We start from the raw sequence: 20,993 nt of genomic DNA, 5'->3' as shown, positions 1-20,993 counted from the left end.
AAGGCCCTGAGGTAGGAACACTCTTGAGGTGTTCGAGAAACAACAAGGAGACCCGTGTGGCTGAAGCAGAGTGAGTGAAGGAGAGAATAGTAGGGGACGGGGACAGAGGCAGTGAGGGGGGCAGATCAGTCCAGGCCATTGTAGGCAGATTCGCTGTTATTCTGAACGAGGCGGGAAACTACTGGGGGCTGAGGGCAGGAGTGACGTGATCTTCATGACAATTTTTTAAGAGGCTCGTTCTGGCTGCTGTTCGGAATAGGGCAGAAGCACATTCCCGTCAGAAGGTTACTGCAATAATTCAGGCAAGACATGATGACAGCTTGGTTCAGGGTGTTGGGGGTTAGAAGCAGCGAGGAGAAATGGCCACATTCTGGGTGTCTTTGGAAAGTGCGATGGACAGGATTTACTGACAGATTGCAATTGCGTTGTGAGAGGAAGAGAGGAGTTAGGTTGATTCGGAGGTATCTGGCCTAAGCCGTGGGAAGGATAGAGTCGTCGATGACCGAGATGGCCATAGGCTACAGGGAGAGAAGGCATGTCAGGGGAGAATGGGAAAACACGAGTTCAATTCTGAGCATGTTAAGTTGGGGATGCCTGTGAGACACCCAATTAGGATACAAGGAGATAGCAGCGTATGTACGACTGGAGTCTATTTCAGGAGAACAGGTGTATACACTTGGTGCTTTTCACTGATTAGACAGTGTTAAAGCTATGAGGCTGGTTGAGATCACGAAGGAAATGAGTGTAGGTAGGGAGGAGGCGGAGATCAAGGGCTGAGAACTGGGACACTCCAACTTTTAGAGGTCCAGTTAATGAGAAGGAACCTGCACAGGAGGCTGAATAATAAGCAGCTAGTGAAGCAGGAGAACAAGAGAAAGTAGTGTCCTGGATGTAAGCCTTGAGAGTATTCACATCGCGCACAAGGAGCAGGAAAGCGCCAACGGTGCTTGTGTTCTAGAAGGGCTGAGGTTAGGGTGGGTTCTGTCCGAGCAGGAAGCAACTTGTACTGCTGTGTGAAAGGGTGGAGAGACAGCGCAGGTTATTTTTAAGCTGGTCTGAGACTGAGCCTAGGAAGATGATCATTTTGGCTAATGAGCCCTTGCTCACTGATGAGAAGTGTGCCTGAAATGTGCTTCCTTCAGCTTCATCTCTCAAAGTCTCTGCTCTGGTTTCTCCTGGGAATGATGCCAGCCCAAGATGGCTGGCTGATTTTTCCTGCCAAGACTGTGTCATGGAGCAGGGAACCGGCACTGGCAACTCCCCAGGGGGGGGAGGGGAGGAATGAAATTGTCAGTCATCTTGCTCAGGGCAAGACGTGGGCTGGGTGAGGCCCAGAGGAATAGCCCGGTAGTCAACCTGGTGATATTTCTCTTCTGGGTCTCTTCTTGAATCTGCAGCTTGGACAACACTCTTTCTGTGCTGACTTTAATGTCTGACCTGGGGTTTTTCTAGAAAATGGCAGCTCATGCTTGCTTTGGCATTTCCTGGAACTAACACAGCAAGCACTTCGGTTCAGCTTAGTTCAATATCCTTACAAGGCACCATCAGGCCACTGTGTGTAAAAACCGTCTCAGCCTTCAGTTTCTTCCCTCTCATCTTTGTTATCCACCAGCCTACTGACCAGTCTTCTATATTCATCCAAGGCCTGGGCTCCTGGTTTAGCCCCTTCCTCTCCATCCTTTAACTCCTTTATTTGGGGGGAATTTCAGTTCTAATGTTTATTAACTTCTCCATTATCCTAGCCACACAATACCTTATTATCTTCAACTCCAGGGATATTAACCTCCACTTCAATAAGTTACTCACACTCACCCTGGCCGGTGACTCAGTTGGTTGGAGCATCATCCCAAACACAAAAATGTTGTGGGTTTGATCCCCAGTCAGGGCACATACCTAGGTTGTGGGTTCAATCCTCTATATGGCGAGCATGGGAGGCAACTGATCGATGCTTCTCTCTCCCTCTCTCACTCTCCCTTTCTCTCTCTCTCTAATCAATAAAAATATCCTAGGGTGAGGATTAAAAACAAAAGTTACTCAAAACCAAGGCCATGCCTTAGACTTTCTCACCACTTAGATTTACTCCAACTTGAAAAACATAAACTCTAATATCCCTCTTTCTGACCACAGTTTCGTCCTTCTGACACCCTCATTCCTCTCTTCCCTTTACATCTGTGCCTTGCCTTCCTATAGTACATTTGGCCTTTCAAATATTTTCTTACTGTAGCAACTAAAGCCTGTTTCATTCCTGCACTATTCATCCCAGACTCCTAGCCTCTCAGTTCCTGCCTTCTCTAGACACTATTCTTGTTCATTTGTCTTCACCTTTATCCACACTGTAAAACTCCATCCAGGATTAATCTTTCCACCTTTTCTGCTCATATGCCCAGAAAAACATCACACCAAGCCATTGGAGGAATTAATCACATCGATGCTCCATCATTCACACTCTTCTGCCTTCCACATGCCTCTCACTGGGTCTATGTTCACTCTTGGCAGCAGACCCCACCAGGACTCCAAAAGAAAATAAAGGTAACCAGAAAGGCACAGCTTCAGCCTAGAACACCTTCATTCAATCTCTCCGTGGCCACTGTCGCAACCATCTATATTTCTACCCACCTGTCTCTCTGTTCCTACCCAAAGCTAAGTTTCTACATGTTTCCACCTTTACAAGTACGCATTCCTTACCAGCTCCTCAGAAATATTTCTCTATCAACTATCTCCTCTTCCCTCTATTTTTAAGCTTTCCCTCTCCTTTAGTTCTTTCTTTCAAGCATATAACTAAGCTCAAGATTTCTATCATAGAGATGGGGGATAAATTATGATGGAAGGAGACTTGATTTTGGGTGGTGAACCCACAACAAAATATACAGATAATATATTGTAGAATTGCACACTTGAAACCTATACTTTTATTAACCAATGTCACCCCAATAATTCAATAAAAAATTTTAAAGACTTCTACCATAATAAAACACAGCAAAACCCAATCCCATGCCCACCCCCATCTCAATCAACTTACTACCCACTCTCTCCTTTCATTTCAAGTTTCTTAAAGGAGTTATCTATGCACTTGGTGTGTCTAATTCCTTGCCTCTCCATTGCTTACAGTCTGGTTTCTGTCCCTACATCTCCTTGAAAATGGCCAAAACTATTCTGTTTAGCAAAGATAAACACTTACTACCAGATTGCTAAATCCAACACACTTTTCTGTCTCATCTTATGTGAACTTTCGGATGCAGTTAACAGCTCTAGCCCTTCCTGCATCGGGTGCCCCCATTTATTTCACCACTCTATGTCCCCACCCTCCTGAAACCGCTACAGCTGACTATCCTGTTGACTGTCCCCTATCAGTGTCCATGGCCTTCTTGGCCTAAAGAACCTTTATCTGTCTGCTTCTTATTTTTCACTTCTCCTTCCAAGTGCATCCCAGGAAGGAGCCCCATGCTCTTTCCTGGCATCCCGTGCATATTACTGTCATAGCACTCTTCACTGTATGGAATTCACTCTCCTGTCTCCCTGTAGACTGAAACTCCTTAGGACCAGGGACTGCCTTTTAAATCTACTCTTTTTTGTTCATTTTACTCAGCAACATTTGATGCAGCTGGATGATACACCTTCGTGAAGCTTTTTTTTTCTTCTAAGCCTTCAGGATACAACATTCCCCTGTTTTGTTTTTCTCCTCTTCTCTGGCTATCCCTTCTTAATCTTTAGGGTAATCACTTCTCCTCTGCTTAACCTCAAAAAGTTGGCATACCCAGCCTCCACCCTCAGACTGCTCTGTACTCTACCCATATAATCTCCCTAGGCCATCTCCCCATTGTTTCAAATGCCATCTGCACGCCGCTGGCTCCCAAATTTCTGTCTGAAGCTGACCTCTCCCTTGGGCTTCAGATGTGTAAATCCAATTGCCTACTCCTTTTCCACGTGGGTGTTTAATAGCATCTCAAACTTAATGTGGCCAAAATAGAACGTTTGATTTATACCTTTCCAAGTCCTCCCTATCTCAGTATACAGCACGATCAACTATCACCCCATTGTTTGCCCTAATTCCCAGCAGGAGTGCAACCAACTACCTTTGTTTACCTGGGGTTTGTCCTGGTTCAGCTGGGGCTTGTCCTGGTTTTGGCTCTGAAAGCCCACGTCCCAGGAAACTCCTCGGTCTCAGGCAAACCGGAATAGGAGTCACCCTAGATTTCCTTCTATTCCTCACACTCCACATCCAATCAGTTGGCTCTCCCTCCAGACATACCCTCTTTCCACCTCCAATGCCACCTTATCTAAGCCTCCATCATGTCCCACCTAGACCATCCCAATAGTTTTCACATGGTTCCCTGTTTCCTTGGTTGGCCCACTACATTTTTCACGCAATAGCCAGAGGATCTTCTCGAAGAGAAATATGATTATAGCATCCCACACCCGTACCAGTCCAAACCCTCCAATTATACTTAGAATAAATCCAAATTTCATTCCTGCAGGCTCTGCATGATCTGGCCCTTGCTTACTCACCCACTGCCATCCAATAGTCTGTTTCCTCTCTTCCTGTCCCTGCTTCCCACATCATTTGATGATTCCCTCCATCCAACCATTCAGGTGTGAGGTCAAATGTTCCCTCCTCAGCAATGCCCTCCCTAATGGCCGTATCCAAAGTCATTCCCCAAGTTTCTCTCCATGTTTATTGACTCCCCTATCCAAGATACAAGCTCCTTGAGAGCTGAGACCTTGGCAGTCTTGTTCATATCTGTGTTCTCAGCGCTTGGCCCGGCGCACTGTAAGTGCTCAGTAAATATTTGCTGAATAAGTGCATACTCAGCATGAAGCACAGGGCCTCCTACAGTCTCATAAGTGATACTGAGTAAACAAATTAATAAGAGTCAGCCCAGCTCTATGCTAGGCACTGAGCTCACCTTAATAACATATGTTTCTTTAGAAGTTTATGGTTTACTGAGAAACAGATGCATAAATCAAACTTTTAAACTAAATAATCATAATAGTTACAAGCATGCCAGGAAGTAAGAAATGTCACATTCTGTTATTTTCTCAAATAAAATGTAATCTTCTCTAGGTCCCCATCCCACTGGGGTAGTAGCAAGAGATTGAATCTCAATTAACTGAGCTCCTCCCCCAACCTCTAGAGTCATAAGGAGTTCCTGGAAGTCCAAAAGATCCAGGAACGGCCCTTTACTCTTCAGTTTTCCCTGGCCACCTCCTATATGGTCTTGCCTCAAGCCTTCATAGTTCCTTGAAGGGTCAGCTTCTTCTTGGCCAAGCTTGGACTTGAGGGAAAGGATAGGTAGCAAGTTAAGGTAGGAATTTTGTAGAGCAAAGTGCTGATCCAGGCTACTCATAAGATCTTTCCAAACCTCCATGCCATTTTTCAACCCATGCCAAATCTGCTTCTGTTCTGTGAATTCCACATCCCTTCCCCCTTGGAACTATCCTACGAAACCTCCCTTAGGTGGCCCATGTTACTGCTTCCTGCAGATGGAGAAGATGCTAAAATGGTAAGTTATCTGCACAAAGCAGAGTCTTTATATCTCCCTTCGCCAACCTGCTCCTCTTTTAGAATTCCCTGTCTTAATTAATGACATCACCTTCCTCCTTGTCATAAAGGATAGTGAAGCTGACTCATTTGTAATATCACCTTCTCCTTCATCTAATAAGCCCCTGAGTCCTGCTAACTATTATACCTCCATGATTTCCCCTTTACACTTTAAACCCCTCTGGTGAGCTCATTACCTCATACCTGCAATTGTACAAGAACATTCTACTTGACCTCTCTATTCTAGTTTCTCCTCAGTTCAAGCCATCCACCAAATGACCCAAGAGCTATTCCAAACAACCCATCTGACCATGTTACTCCCTTGATGGCTTGACACTTTATATAGAATGAAACAGGCCAAATTTCTTTTGCATGGCCTTCAAAGTACTCTATCATTTAGAGTCTACGTAACAAACCTTACCCTCCACTACACTTCTCCACCCCATGGAACGCATACCCAGCTTGACCAGCTTGTTGGCCTTTTCAGCAACATGCTTCCTACATTCCTCCATTTCAACCTTTTCTCCAAAGCTATTTTTTCCTACACTAAATGTCTTTTGTCTCCCTACCTTTAACCCCTTTCCTCAACATCCCCCCAATTAAGAGTACTCATCTTTCAAAGTACAGTCCTATTGCCATCACATCCATTAATATTTACTGAAAGAAGGAGAGAAGCATTGTAGTTAGAGGCATGGACTCTAGAGCCAGGCTGGGTCTAACTCCCAGTTCCCTGCCAATCTCCCTGGTTGTGTAATCGTGGGTAGGTTACGATGCCTTAGGTCCCTCCTCCATAAATTGGGAGATATACACATACATCAAACAATACACACTATGTGAGTGCTTGATATGATAATGTGCCTAAGACTTTTCAAATATGATCTACTTTAGTCCTCCTAACTACTCTGAGAGAGCTTATTATTCAAATTTTATAGAGATTACTGCTAAGGTTTAAGTAATTTTGGAGCTTTGATCTGTTCTTTCATTGGGGCTATATTTCTTCGTCTTGGTGCACCTGTTACATAGTAAGGGGTGGAGCCTTCGGTATTCACCAGGGCAGGGCAACCCAGGTCACTGTTGTGGCACTGTATGTGGGGGAGGGGTCCAGGAGGGAACAATGCCACTTGCTCTGCTCTCAGCAGGCTTTCAGTCACTTCCTCCACTACTGACAAGCAAATTGGGCCCTTCTGGTGCTAATTCCTGGGTGGGTGGGTGGGTTTGTGTACATTCTAGGACCCAGTGGGTCTCTCCAATGAACTCTCCTGTAAAGTTGGGGGTTTCTCCCATGACCTCAACCCCCCCCAGATTTTTATAGCCAGAGGTTTTGAGGTTTTCTTTTTCCCATGCTAGAACACGGGGTTGTGAGGTCTGTCTCATTCCCCAATTGTTCCTCCCAGTTTATCCAGACACAAATGTGGGACCACCCAGTCTGCCAGCCGTCACCTTGCCACGCATCCTCTCTGGCCCTGGCTGCCCATCTCCGCCCCTCCTATCAGTCTGGATGAAATGTTTCTTCTTTAACTCCTTGGTTGTCGGACTTCCATACAGTTTGATTTTCTGTCAGTTCTGGTTATTTTTTGTTTTTAAATTTGTTGTTCTTCTTTTGGTTGTGAAAGGAAGCAAACTGTATCTACCTATGCCTCCATCTTGGCCAGAAGTCAAGAAAACTATTTTACATATAAACACAGATATATTCAAAGTAAAATGATGGTCAGACCTCCAGCTATGGTGGCATGAAGAGATCAACAAAAGCAAATATAAAACTGGGCAAAAAAAATGCGGAACCCCCCCCATATTTCAGGCCCTGGAAGTGAACAAAAGGCAGGCAAAAAGAAAATCAGAAGTATTTATTCTTTTTTGTTGTTGTTGATCCTCACCTGAGGATATGTTTATCAACTTTAGAGAGAGAGGAGGGGAGACAGAGAGAAACAGTGGGGTGAAAGAGAAACATGGATCAGATGCCTCCCATATGCAACCTGGCCTAGGATCAAACCCACAACCCAGGTATGTGTCCTGACCAGGAATCAAACCCACAACCTTTTGGCTCCAACCGACTGAGCCACACAGCCAGGGTTATAAAGAAAATTTTGATGAACATAAAGGGAGAGATCAACAATAATACAGTCACAGTAGGGGATTTTAACATCCCACTGACGTCAGTGGATAGATCTTCCAGACAGAAAATCAAGAAGAAAACAGAAGCCTTAAGTGATACATTAGACCAGATGGATATAATTGATATTTTGAAAGTATTTCACCCCAAAGTAGCAAAATATATATTCTTTTCAAGTGCACATGGAACATTTTCCAGGAGAGACCACATTTTAGGCCACAAAATAAATCTCAATAAATTTAAGAAGACTGAGTCTCTCGGCCCTAGTGCCATCTTCTTAAAAACCTCTGCACCATGAGAGCCAAGTGAAGGAAGAAGCTAATGCACAGGCTGAAGCACAAAAGGAGAAAGATTACACAGAGGCCCAAGTAAATGGCCAGCTTGTGTACCAAGGAAGCCACAGGAGAAGAAATAAGGGAAGCCAGAGGATAGGGACACCGGTACAAATGGATGGACAGCATGCCTGCTATCTACAACCTCCCATTGGATCTAGAACACACATTGCCATCTGATCGCCACAGCCACCTTTTGAGAGACCCACCCTGCTCGTACAACGTCTCTTTAGGTCCTTTGTCCTGGACCTGCAACATTCTAGACTGGTTCTGTTCTCATTTGTGGCTGAATGTGTACAATAAATCTCTCAGCTAAAGATAGACAGACAGATAGATAGATAGATAGATAGATAAATAAATAAATAAATGTAAGGAGATTGAAATTATATCTTCTTCTTTGACCGCAGTGGTTTAAAACTAAAATCAGTTACCAGGAAGAAAGAAAAAAAAGCCCTGAGAAACACACTAGCACATGGAGGCTAAATAACATGTTACTAAGTAATGAAATGTATTAACAATGAGATCAAGGAACAAATCAAAAGATGCCTTGAGAAAAATGAAAGTAAAAACACAACAACCCAAAATCTATGGGATAGAGAAAAAGAAGTCCTAAGAGAGAAATTCACAGCAATACAGGCCGACCTAAAGAAACAAGAAAAAAAATCTTAAACGATCTAACCTAATATCTAAAGGAACTAGAAAAAGATCACAGCCCTGGCTGGTGTGGCTTAGTGGTTTGAGAGCTGGCCTGTGAACCAAAGGGTCACTGGTTCAATTCCCAGTCAGGGCACATGCCTGGATTGCTGGCCAGGGTCACAGTGCAGGGCGAGCAAGAGGCAACCACACATTGATGTTTCTCTCCCTCTCTTTTTCTCTCCTTCCCCTCTGTCTAAAAGTAAATAAATAAAATCTTTTTAAAAAAGAAGCAACAAACAAAGCCCAAAGTGAATAGAAGGAAGAAAATAATAAAGATTAAAGCAAAAGTAAACAAAATACAGTCTAAAAAAGAAAATACAAAAGATCGATAAAACCAAGAGCTGGTTCTTTGAAAAGATAAACAAGATTGATAAACCTTTAACCAGATTTATCAAGAAAAAAAAAAGATAACCCAAATAAAATCAGAAATAAAAAAGGAGAATTGATGACTGATATCACAGAAAAACACAGGATTATAAGATAATACTATAAACAATTATGTGCCAATAAATTGGACAATCTGGAAGAGATGGATAAATTCCTAGAAACATACAATCTTTTAAGAATGAATCAAAAGAAACAGAAAATCTAAACAGACCAATTACCACCAACAAAATCAAAGCGGTAATGAAAAAACAAACACAAGTCCTGAACCAAATGGCTTCCTAGGTGAATTTCACCAAACATTCAGAGCATAATTAACGCCTATCCTTCTCAACTATTCCAAAAAATTCAGGAGGTGGGACAACTCCAAAGCTCATTTTATGAGGCCAGCATTATCCTGATTCTAAAGATATTATTTAAAAAAAAGAAAATTATAGACCAATGTCCCTGATGAACATAGATGCAAAAATCCTTAACAAAATATTAGCAAACCAAATTCAGCAACACATTAAAAAGATCATACATCATGATCAAGTGAGATTTATTCCTGGGATGCAAGCCTGATTCAATATTCACAAATCAATTAACATGATACACCCCATAAACAAAAGGAAGGATAAAAAATCACATGATCATGTAAATAGATGCAGAAAAAAGAATTTGACAACAACCAGCACCAATTTTTTTTTTTTAAATTCTTATATTGAGTTTAGAGAAAGAAAGGAAAGGGGAGAGAAAGAGCAAGAGACATTGATTTGTTATTCCACTTACTTATGCATTCATTGGTTGATTCTTATATGTACCCTGACTGAGGATCAAACCCACAACCTTGGCCTATCAGGACAATGCTCTAACCAACTGAGCTACTCAGCCATGGCAGCAGCACCCATTTATGATAAAACTTCTCAGGAAAGTGGGAACAGAGGGAATAAGCTTCAACATAATAAAGGCCATATATGACAAACCCAGAGTTCAATGACAAAAAATTAAAAGTGTTTTCTTTAAGATCAGGAAAAACACAGGAATGTCCACTTTCACCACTCTTATTCAACATATTACTGGAAGTCCTAGTCAGAGCAATCAGACAAGAAGAAATGAAAGGCATCCAAATTGGAAAAAAAAGAAGTAAAACTGTCATTATTTGCAGATGACATGATACTGCATATAAAGAATGCTAAAGATTCCATCAAAAAACTACTAGAATTGATAAATGAACTCAATAAAGTAGCAGAATATAAAACAAATATTCAGAAATCAGTTGCATATTTATATACCAATAATGAACAATCAGAAAGAGGACAAAAAAAATCCCATTTACAACTGCATAAAAAATAAATTTCTGAAAATAAATTTAACCAAGGAGGTAAAAAACCTGCACTCAGAAAATTATAGGATATTGAAGGAAGAAATTGAAGAAGATACAAATAAATGGAAGCTATAATGTGCTCATGGATAGGAAGAATTAACATGCCAAGCAATCTATAGATTCAATGCAATTCCTATCAAAATACCAATGGAATTTTTCACAGAACTAGAAAAAATAATACAAAAATTTATATGGAAACATAAAAGACCCCAAATAGCCACACCAATCTTGAAAAAGAACAAAGTTGGAGATATCACACTACCTGATATCAGACTATACTACAAGGTTACAGTAATGAAACAGCATGTTACTGGCATAAAAACAGACACATAGATCAATGGACTTACACCATATCCAAGGATAAAATCAAATAAAACAATCAAATAAAAAACAATCATAAGACTCAAAACCATAAAACTTCTAGAAGAAAACATAGGCAATATAATCTCTGACATTTCTCTTAACAATATTTTTTTCAGATATATCTCCTCAGGTAAGGGAAACAAAAACTATATAAATAAATGGGACTATATCAAACTAAAAAGTTTTTGCACAGCAAAGGAAACCATCAACAAAACAAAAAGATAACCTATTAAATGGGAGAAAATATTCACCAATTACACATCTGATAAAGGGTTAGTATCCAAAATTTATTAAGAACTCATACAATTCAACACCAAAACAAACAAACAGGGAAGGGGGGACTAAAAATAAATCAATCCAAATAAAAAATGGGCAGAGCACCTGAATAGACACTTTCTAAAGAGGACATACAAATGGACAATAGACATATGAAAAGACGCTCAACATCACTAATCATCAGAGAGATGCAAATAAAACCATAGTGAGATATCACCTCACATCTGTCAGAACGGCCGTCATCAATAAATCAACAAACAACAAATGTCGGTGAGGATGTGGGAAAAAGGCAAACCTCATGCACTGTTGGTGGGAATGCAGATTGGTGCAGCCGCAATGGAAACAGTATGGAGATTCCTCAAGTAATTAAAAATGGAATTGCCATATTACTCAGCAATTCCACTTCTGGGTATACACCCAAAGACACTCAAACCACTAATTCAAAAGAATAAATGCACCCCTATGTTCATTGCAGCATTATCTATAATAGCCAAGATTTGGAAGCAACCCAAGTGCCCATCAGGAGACAAGTGGATTAAAAAAAGTGATGGTATATTTATACAATGGAATATTAAATCAGCCATAAAAAGGAATGAAATATTACCATTTGTGACAACAGGGATGGATTTAGATGATATTATGCTAAATGAAATAAGTCAGACAGAGAAAGACAAGTAACATATGATTTCACTTTTATGTGGGATCTAAAGAACCAAATAAATGAACAAACAAAATAGAAGCAGATTCATAGTTTCAGAGAACAGACTGATGGTTGCCAGAGCAAAGAGGTTTGGGGTGCTGATTGAAAAAGGTGAAGGAATTAAAAAGTACATTGGTAGTTGCAAAATAGTCACAGCACTGGAATATAGTCAATAATATTATAACTATGTACGGTGCCAGGTGGATACTTGAAATACCAGGGAAATCACTTTGTGAAGTAGATGACTGTCTAACCACTATGCTGTTCACCTGAAACTAATATACAATATTTCAGAGAGTGAACTGTAATGGAAAAAAATTAAAAAATTAAAAATAAATCTCATGGGTCAAAAAAGAAAGCACAGGGAAATTAGAAACATCTTGAGCCAAATTAAAATGAAAACATAACATATAAACATATTTGAGGAGCAGCTAAAGCAGTGCTTATAGGGGAATTTATAGTGTTGTGCACTTATATTAGAAAGAAAAAAGTTTTAAAACAGTAGTCTAATCTTCACCTTAAGAAATTAGAAAAATAGCCGTGGTTGGGGTGGCTCAGTGGACTGAGTGCTGGCCCACAAACCAATATATCACCAGTTTGATTCCCAGTCAGGGCACATGCCTAGGTTGAGAGTCAGGTCCCCATTTGGGGACGTGTGAGAGGCAACCAATCCATGTTTCTCTCGCACATCAACATTTCTCTCCCTCTCTTTCTCCCTTCCTTCCCCTCTCTCTAAAAATAAATAAATAAAATCTTACAAGAAATTAGAAAATCAAATTAAATGCAAAGACTATAGAAGGAAACAGACTTTCACATACAAATCAGAATCCAGTGGACTAGAACACAAAACAGAGCAAAGCAAAACAAAAACAATAGAGGAAAATCAATGAAAGCTGGTTCTTTGAAAAGATCGATGACATTGACAAAGCTTTAGCCAGAATGCTAAGGAAAAAAAGAGAGAGGGAAGACATAAATTATCAGCGTCAAGAATGAAAGAGAAGATAGCACCAACCCTATTGACATGACCAGGATGTCTGCTCTCAGCACTTCTATTCAACAATGTACTAAATATCCCACCCAGTACAAGAAGGCAAGAAGAAAAAAAGGCATACATATTGGAAAGAAAGGAGAAAAACTGGTTTTTAATCTACTATGTGATGATCAGTGTAAAAAATCCTAACAGCCAGGATACAAGATCAATACACAAAAATAATTGGAAATTGAACTGAAAAAAGTACAATTTACAATAGCATTAAAAATAGAAAATATTCAGCCTCGACTGGCATGGCTCAGTTGGTTGGGCATTATCCCACAAGTGGAAAGGTCACCGGTTCAATTTCCAGCCAGGGCTCAAGCCTGGGTTGCAGGCCTGGTCCCCTCTTGGGGTGCATGTGAGAAGCACCTTGATTGATGTTTCTCTCACACATTGTTATTTCTCTCCCTCTCTTTTCTTAAAAATATACTCTATTTATTTATTTTTAGAGAAAGGGAGGGAGAAAGAGAGGGAAAAAAACATCAGTGTGTGGTTGCCTCTCACATGCCCCCAACTGGGGACTGGCCTGCAACCCAGGCATGTGCCGACTGGGAATCCAACCAGTGATCCTTTGGTTCGCAGGCTGGCACTCAGTCCACTGAGCCATATCAGCCAGGGCTCTCTCCCTCTCTTTCTTTCTATATTCCCCTCTCTCTAAAATAAATGAATAAAATCTTTTTTAAAAAAACCTCCAATGCTATTTGGATGATAAAAAGTAGGAAATATTTAGGGATAAAGGTAATAAAATATGTGCAAGATTAGTATATTGAAAACTACAAACTTTGCTGAGAGAAAATTTTAAAGATCCAAATACCTGGAGGGATATACCAGATTCATGTGAATCAGAATACTCAATATTGTTATCAACTTGTCCTCAATCCATCTATAAAGTCAATGCAATCTCATTCAATAGCTCAGCAGCCCTTTTCCTTTTTTGTAGAATTAATAAGACAGCTCTAAAATTCAAACATAGCCCTGAGCAGTGTTGCCATTCACCTTCCAGGTCAGGACACACGCCTGGGTTGCAGGGCCAGCTCCTGGTCAGAGTGTGTACAAACGGCAACCAGTAAATATTTCTCTCTCACAATGATGTTTCTGCCCTCTCTTTCTCCCCCCTCCCTTCCCCTCTCTCTAAAAATAAACAAAATCTTTAAAAAATAAATTAATTGAATAAAATTCAAATATTAATGCAAATGCCCTAGAATAGCCAAAACAATTTTGAAAAAAAAAAGCGACTTCAAGACTTACTATAAAGTTATAGTAATCAAGTGACTACGGTATTTATGAAGGACAAAGGTACAGAACGATGAAATAGAACAGAGGCCCAGAAACAGACCCAAATATATGGTCAGTTAATTTTTAACAAAGGTGTCAAGATTAGGATCATAGACTTAAATATCAAAATTAAAACTATAATTCCTCCAGAAGGAAACAGCAAAAATATCTGTGACCTTGCATTAGGGAAAGGTTTCTGTGATAGGATACAAAAATCATGGGCCACGGAAGAAAAAAATTGATAAATTGGGCTTCTGAAAAGTTTTTGAATTTTGCTCTTCAAATGACATTATTACAAAAATAAAAAGGCAAGTCACAGACTGGAAGAAAATATTTACAAATATATAATATTATCATTTATATGATAAGGGACCTATATCTAGCATATGTTGAAAACCACATACACACACAAACAAATAATACCTTGGTTTTAAAAACAGACAAAAAGACTCCTGGCCAAGATGGAGGTGTAGGTAGACACACTGTGCATCCTCGCACCACCAAAAGAAGGACAACTACAAATTTAAAAACAAAAAACAACCAGAAATGACAGAAAATCAAACTGTATGGAAGTCCGACAATCAAGGAGTTAAAGAAGACACATTCATCCAGACCGGTAAGAGGGGCAGAGACCAGCAGCCTGGTGGAGAGGACTCACAGCAAGGCGGCTGCTGGGAGACCAGGCTTGTGGGTGGTCCCACATTCTCCTGCAGATGAACCAGGAGGAACCACTGGGGAGTGAGACAGACCACAAAACCCAGGGCTCCAGCGCAGGGAAATAAAGCCTCAAACCTCTGACTGAAATACATCTGTGGGAGTTGAGGCAGTAGCAGGAGAAATTCCCAGCATCATAGGAGAGTTTGTTGGAGAGACCCACAGGGTCCTAGAATGTACAAAAACCCACCCACCCAGGGAATCAGCCCCAGAAGGGCCCAATTTGACTGTGGGTAGCAGGGGAAGTGACTGAAAACCTGTAGAAAGCAGAGCAAGTGGCACCGTTCCTTCTCGGACCCCGCCCCCACAGACAGAGTCACAACACATTGACCTGTGTTGCCCCAGCCTGGTGACCACCTAAGGCTCCACCCCTTACTACGTAACAGGCGCACCAAGACAAAAAATGTGGCCCAAATGAAAGAACAGATCAAGGCTCCAGAAAAAATACAACCAAGTGACAAAAAGATCAGCAACCTATCAGATGCACAGTTCAAAACACTGGTAATCTGGATGCTCACAGAATTGGTTGAATATGGTCACAAATTAGAGGAAAAAATGAAGGCAATGAAAAGTGAAATAAAGGAAAATGTACAGGGAACCAACAGTGACAGGAAGGAAACTAGGACTCAAATCAACAGTTTGGACCAGAAGGAAGAAATAAACTTTCCACCAGAACAGAATGAAGAAACAAAAATTCAAAAAAATGAGGAGAGGCTTAGGAACCTCCAGGATATTTTTAAACGTTCCAAAAACTGAATCAAGGGGGTGCCAGAAGGAGAAAAGGAAGAGCAAGAAATTGTAAACTTATTTGAACAAATAATGCAGGAGAACTTCCCTAATCTGGCAAAGAAAATAGACTTCCAGGAAGTCCAGGAAGCTCAGAGAGTCCCCAAGAAGTTGGACCCAAGGAGGAACACACCAAAGCACATCATAATTACATTAGCCAAGATTAAAGATAAGGAGAGAATCTTAAAAGGAGACAGTCACCTACAAAGGAGTTCCCATAAGACTGTCAGCTAATTTCTCAAAAGCAACCTTGCTGGCAAGAAGGGCCTGGAAAGAAGTGTTCAAAGTCACGGAAGGCAAGGACCTCCATCCAAGATTACTCTATCCAGCAAAGCTATCATTTAAAATGGAAGGGCAGATAAAGTGCTTCCCAGATAAGATCAAGTTAAAGGAGTTCATCATCACCCAGCCCTTATCATATGAAATGTTAAAGGGACTTATCTAAGAAAAAGAAGATAAAAAAACATGAACAGTAAAATGACAACAAACTCACAGCTATTAACAACCGAACCTTGAAAAAAAACTAACTAAGCAAACAACTAGAACAGGAACAGAATCACAGAAATGGAGATCATGGAGGGTTATCGGCAGGGAGGGGGAGGATGGAGAATGGGGGAAAGGTACAGAGAATAAGAAGCATAAATGGTAGGTAGAAAATAGACAGGGGGAGGGTAAGAATATTATAGGAAATGTAGAAGCCAAAGAAGTTATATGTATGACCCATGGACATGAACTAAAGTGGGGGAATGCGGGTGGGGGGGTGTACAGGGTGGACTGGAATAAAAGGGGGAAATGGGACAACTGTAATAGCATAATCAATAAAATATTTTTTAAAAAAGACAAAAGATCTAAACACATACTACCCCCAAAATTTGTGTATTTGCCATTGCAAGTAAACATATAAAAAGATACTCCATGTCATTAAACATCAAAGAAATGCAAATTTACACCAAAGTAAGGTGTCATTACAAACCCACTAGAAAAGCTAAACTTTAAAAGACTTATAAAACCAAGTGCTGGTAAGAATGTGAGACAAATGGACCTCTCATACATTGCTGCCAAGTGGAACTTTTCTTATGAAGTTAACCATACACTTACCATGTGATCCAGCAATCTCACTCCTCAATTTATCCAAAAGGAATGAAAATGTATGTCCACAGAATACTTGAATGCAAATACTTATAGCAGCTTTCCTCATAATAACCACACACTGCAAATAAGCCAACTGTTCCTCAACTAGTAAACGGATGAATCGTAGTATAATCACAATGGAACACTACTCAGCCGTAAAGAGGGAGGGACTACCGATATACTCAACAGCGTCAATGAATTCAAAAGCATTACACCAGATTAAAGGAGCCAGACACGAAACAGGTACATCCTGCATGTACGATACCATTTTTATGAAATTCTAGAAAAGGTTAAACAGTGATAAAAAGCAGATCAGTGGCTGCCAAAAACTGGAGGTTGGGTGAATACAAAAGAGCATGAGGGAGCTTTTTGGGGTGATGCAGATGCTCGTATAGATTGGGCAGTATTTACATGTTTCCCAAAACTCATTGAATTTTATACTTAAAATGGATTAATTTTATTGTGTGTAAGTTATACCTGAATAAGCTGATAAAAAATGTTCTGAACTCCCTAGGAAAATTGTGCATGAATGCTAAGAAGTGCTTTTCGTACCACCACTGAGCAAGTTCCACCAACCCTCACGCTGTCACTCGAAAGATCAGAAATGAAGACATAACATCAACTGGTTCAAAACCTTAGGTATAAAGTCATCACTAGTGATACCAGCTTCTCAAAAATACCTCCAGTACTATAAATAAACACAATGTATACATTGAATATACACCTTTTCACACGTTTCTTTGAAACACAAACTAATGAATTATTTAATTGTTGTGTGGGTGGGTTGGGGGTGTCTGTCCATCAGAAGGTGGCTATGGAAACTGTCACTTGAATTAAATGGAAGTTTATTGTGTACCTAAGACATTCTGGTCTCTACATCATGTAGAGAACCCTCCCGCCAAAGACGTGCCACAGTGTACAGGAGGAAGAGGAAGTGCAAACTACAATTACAATTCAATGTGACATGAACAGTGATAAAAAGGTGGACAGGGTGCTGTTAATACTGAAAACGAGATGAACTATGAAGACACAGAAATGGAGTCATCAGCAGGGAAGCCTTTGCAGGGGTGTCCAACACACAGCCCATGGGCGCATGCGGCCCAGGACGGCTATGAATATGGCCCAACACCAAATCATAAATTACTTAAAACTTTTTTTTGCTCAGTTTTCATTAGTGTTTGTGTATTTAATGTGTGGCCCCAAACAACTCTTCTTCTTCCAGTGTGGCCCAGAGACACCAAAACGTTGGACACCCCGAGAGGGAAGATGAACCTGACTGACGATGGAAGGTGGAATATTCCCCAATGACCCGAGGGAGTCTTTCCCAAATGCGAGGGATAAGAAGGGACGCTGATTTAACGTAACTTGTCATCTCACTTGACACAACCTGGGAAGTGAATTGCAAGAAAATGTACTTGTTTCAACATTTTGCCCAGCAGGACTTTTCTTCTGTAAAAGACGGCCCCGAAAGACGGCCATCTCTCAGGCAGTACTGGGGTATACCCTGTGGAATAGAGCTGTGACTTTTGGTAGGTTGTCCTGGGAAAAGGATTCTGTTCCAAGCTAGATGTCTAGAAAATACAGCAATCAGTAGTAAAAATAAAAAATAAATAAGTAAACCTCCTCTGTAAATTCCTGAAGGTATTAAAAAAAAAAAAACACCACCACCCACCTCTTACCCTCCTCCCTCCTCAGTTAAATCAAGCTGAAATAAAAGAAAGGAAAAGCACCACAATGATGCAGTTGCAAGGTGCCTCGGTCACTGCAGGCGCAGGAGGACTATGCAAACACGCAATGGCCTTCCATTCTGCACCCCTGCAAGTGGGTCCAGGGCAGCCCCTTGGAGCCAATACCAACCTACTGGAGGGCAGTCCTGGTTATCCACCTGGCCTTGGCTACTAGCTCCAAGGGAAACAGGGACACCGCATGAGAACCCAGCCCGATAGTTCTCAAGGCTCTTTTCCTCCTTCCAGGCTAGTTGTGTGTACAGCTAACCATAATCAGACTGATTCTCCACACCCTGAGCGGTGTGCACCATCTCCCTCCTCCCACTGAGAATGACTGCCCTTATGCCCAGAAATGCAATACAAAGCTGAATGCTGAGCCAACAGTCCAGTAAAAATAAAAGCCCTAACTGGAAAAATTCCAGTACACAAAACCCAGCAAATATCCCCATGCCACACTCTCAGATGTCACCTCCAGTCTCCTAAATCACTATATTCTATTCTATTCATTGTTTGAGTTCAAATACAAATATAAATCTTGATTTCCACATAAGAAACAGCCCCCAATTCTGGGTAGTTACTACAACCTAGGACGTTTTCCATCTTGATCATTTATACCGAGAAATGACCTCCCAGCTAGCAACCGCCGTTAGGTTCGTAATAGGGATCCGCCAGGCACTCCAAGGTGGTAACACCATCTAGTGGAATTAATAGAGGATCTCCAGCGATCCAAAGCCAATCTTTTGTCACAAGGAAGTGGAACTGAAACCTCTGGTGCAGTGGGAAGAATACTTTTATACTCCAATACAGATTATTAATTACAGGAGAAAAAGTCTCAGATGATTTGATTACATATTAAATTCATAAATTAACTTGTACCTTATTAATGACACTCAAATTAATTGATGTGGCATCCCTAGCCAAACTGAAATTTGTAATTACATTCTACAACTTTAGAGCTTATGCAGCTTCCCTCTAAGGGCCTTTCAGTTCTGTGATTCTACATCATCTATGACTGTGGAACATTTGTTTCTAATCAGACATGGCTGTGTTGATAAAACCTCTGTAGAGGCTGGATGATAGGTGACTTTATTAACTCATTTAACAAATACCTGTTGACTATGATGTCCTGAGCACAGTTCTAGGCTTTGGGCTCAGAGTGAATAAGACATACAATAAGACACACTCTGCTCTCTCGGAGTTTACAGACCGGTGAGGGCGGCGGCAGACAAGAAACAAGTAAAAATGTTAACAAAATGAGGTCAGAGCGACCATAATTTTAAAAGGAAAATGAAAGGGAAGGGCAGGGTTGGTGGTTTGGGTGGTGAAAGGTCTCTTGGAAGGAGTATTTGAGATCCAAAGAGGAGCTTGTCTTCTCATTATGAAAAACTTTTCAAACCACCATTTCAGAACATACATCCAGATGAGCTTTTTCCAAAACTCTTTTGGGACTTCTCTCAGGTTTCTGCTTTCTGAGCCAACGTATGGACTCCATTAAGAAAAGCAAGCGTGACTCAAAGCAGCATAATCCAGCTTTACTTGGACCCTGAACAGCTTTGGAATATTTCTGAAAGTTTTTCCAGTCTCAAAGTGTATACATTAACCTAACATTCTGGTCAGGAAATGTGCGGTAAGCTCTGAAGAGATTGAAGAACTCCTTGAGGTCCTTTCTTCTTGATGGAAAGTATCTCTAAGAAACACAAACCTTGGCAACTGTGCTGTTCTTATATTGCGAAGGTCCTCTTCCTTCTTCTAGGTAAGGATCTATAAAACAGCAGTGAAAAAGAATTCTGCAAAGGCAGGAGGAAACCGTATGAAAAAGATAATACTGAGATGAAGGGAAGGGTAAAATAAAAGATTAAAACAACAGAATCTGAAAAAATAGCTCCAAAACTTCTTCCCTTATAGTTCAGCTTTCTAGACCTTAGGTTCTCCTTAGATCTCTAAGGTACCCTCCCCATGGGTCCAGCCACCCACTTTCCATCCCTGCTTAGATGAAGGAGTCTGCCGATGGTAAAACACTGATGTAACTCAGATGTCGCATAGTAGCACATACCCCCACCTCTGCTGCGCTCTCATTCCATGTGTAAAATTATTTCTCTGAATTCCCTAAGTCAAACCTGTCACTGAAACATTCGAATTGAAAGCTTGTTTGATATATCCTCAAAGTCAACAAGGTTAAAAGAGATCTCATTTATCCTGCTTATTACACCTATTGTTGTAGATCTTGATATCCTGCTGCCTCTGTATTTTAAAGTCACAACTGACCCACACACTTATTTGCTGGAGCAAATCCAATGAACAAAAGTCTGTTTTGTATTGATCACAGAGCATTCAACTAAGTCTGTAAGTAAAGAATTCTAATTTCTGGTGTAGGAAAATTCCGAACACCGTAAATTTTTTATTTCATGATCAGTTAAATGACAATGTATCAAAAACCTCTTTATACACACAAAAAGAAATTAAGTCTCTCACCTCAAAATGGCACCCTGGGCAGCATACTTTTAGACAGTACTAAGAACACCGTTATATAACTCTGTATTAGGTACTTTTATAAATGACAC

This window comes from Desmodus rotundus, chromosome 12, assembly GCF_022682495.2.
Source record: "Desmodus rotundus isolate HL8 chromosome 12, HLdesRot8A.1, whole genome shotgun sequence".
Taxonomy (NCBI): Eukaryota; Metazoa; Chordata; class Mammalia; order Chiroptera; family Phyllostomidae; genus Desmodus; species Desmodus rotundus.
This window is presented reverse-complemented; position numbering follows the sequence as displayed.